Genomic DNA, 2103 nt, shown 5'->3' with positions numbered 1-2103 from the left:
AACTTTCACTTTACTATACGGACAAAAGAATTTTTCATGTATCTGTGCAAAAAGCAGCCACAGTCTCGTGACATTTTCAAGGACCATTTTGAACTTTTGATACAAACCTCATTAGTAACTATAGAGTGTATTCTGTATATATTCAGCTCTTTAAGGTGAAGACAAAATAAACAGAGGTTATAGTCTCTGATTTGAGAAGAGGTAATTTTAGTCTAATTTCATGTTAAAACATAAAGACATATAAAACATAAAGACAAAGTTTTATTTTCCATGAAGCAGGAGAATGGAGTTTTACTTTCTGCAAAGTTGAATGGGAGGTTTCCAGACTCTTTCTGAATTAGTGTCATCTTAAGGAAGCTGAGACTTCACTGTTTTCTCAGAAAGTTCAAATGAAGCTTTTTTGCAATGTTTTTGCCTCCACAACAAAGTTGTCGTGTAAACCACCGCTCAACCTAAACCAGAATGGGAAAGGAAAAGACTCATATCAACATCGCCGTTCTCAGATATGTAGATTCGGGCAAGTTTATCCCTCCTGGTCATCTGATCTACAAATGTGGTGGGATTGGCAAAAGAACTATCGAAAATTTTGAGAAGGAGGCTGCTGAGATGAGAAAAGGCTCCTTCAAGTATGCCTGGGTCTTGGATAAACTGAAAGCTGAATGTGAACGTGGTATCACCATTGATATCTCCCTGTGGAAATTCGAGACCAGCAAGTATTATGTGACCATCACTGATGCTCCAGGGCACAGAGACTTTATCAAAATCATGATGACAGGCACATCTCAGGCTGACAGTGCTGTCCTGATTGTTGCTGCTGGTGTTGGTGAATTTGAAGCAGGTATCTCCAAGAACGGGCAGACCCGTGAGCATGCCCTTCTGGCTTACACACTGGGTGTAAAACAACTAATTGTTGGTGTTAACAAAATGGATTCCACTGAGCCACCCTACAGCCAGAAGAGATACGAGGAAATCGTTAAGGAAGTCAGCACCTACATTAAGAAAATTGGCTACAACCCTGACACAGTAGCATTTGTGCCAATTTCTGGTTGGAATGGTGACAACATGCTGGATCCAAGTGCTAACATGCCTTGGTTCAAGGGATGGAAATTCACCCGTAAAGATGGGAATGCCAGTGGAACCACACTGCTTGAAGCTCTGGATTGCAATCTGCCACCAACTCGTCCAAATGACAAGCCCTTGCATCTGCCTCTCCAGGACGTCTACAAAATTGGTGGTATTGGTATTGTCCCTATGGGCTGAGTGGAGACTGGTGTTCTTAAGCCTGGCATGGTGGTCACCTTTGCTCCAGACAATATTACAACTGAAGTCAAGTCTGTTGAAATGCACCATGAAGCTTTGAGTGAGGCTCTTCCTGGGGACAATGCAGGCTTTAATGTCAAGAATGTTTGTCATGGCAATGTGGCTGGTGACAGCAAAAATGACCCACCAGTGGAAGCAGCTGGCTTCACAGCCCAGGTGATTATCCTGAACCATCCAGGCCAAATTAGTGCCGGATATGCACCTGTGCTGGATTGTTACACAGCTCACATTGCTTGCAAGTTTGCTGAGCTGAAGAAGAAGATAGATCGTCGTTCTGGAAAAAAGCTGGAAGATGGTCCCAAGTTCTTGAAATCTGGTGATGCTGCCATTGTTGATATGGTTCCTGGCAAGCCTATGTGTGTTGAGAGCTTCTCTGACTATCCTCCTCTAGGCCGTTTTGCTGTTCATGACAGAAGATAGACGGTTGCTGTGGGTGTCATCAAAGCCGTGGACAAGGCAGCTGGAGCTGGCAACGTCACCAAGTCTGCCCAGAAAGTTCAGAAGGCTAAATGAATATTATCCCCAACACCTGACACCCCAGTCTTAATCAGTGGTGGAAGAACGGTCTCAGAACTATTTGTGTCAATTGGCCATTTAAGTTTAATAGTAAAAGACTGGTTAATGATAACAATGCATCGTAAAACCTTCAGAAGGAAAGGAGAATGTTTTGTGGACCATTTTGTGTGTGTGTGTGTGTGTGTGTGGCAGTTTTAAGTTATTAGTTTTTAAAATCAGTACTTTTTAATGGAAACAACCTGACAAAAATCTGTCACAGAATTTTGA

The 2103-nt window shown here is 42.6% G+C and overlaps 1 pseudogene; it reads left to right on the top strand.

Moving 5' to 3' along the window:
- The first annotated feature begins 462 nt into the window (after positions 1-462).
- Positions 463-1848, top strand: LOC101682850 (annotated as a pseudogene).
- Positions 1849-2103: the final 255 nt, after the last annotated feature.

Source organism: Mustela putorius, unplaced genomic scaffold, assembly GCF_011764305.1.
Source record: "Mustela putorius furo isolate JIRA1106 unplaced genomic scaffold, ASM1176430v1.1 tig00003927_pilon_pilon_pilon, whole genome shotgun sequence".
Lineage (NCBI taxonomy): Eukaryota > Metazoa > Chordata > Mammalia > Carnivora > Mustelidae > Mustela > Mustela putorius.
This window is presented reverse-complemented; position numbering and strand designations above follow the sequence as displayed.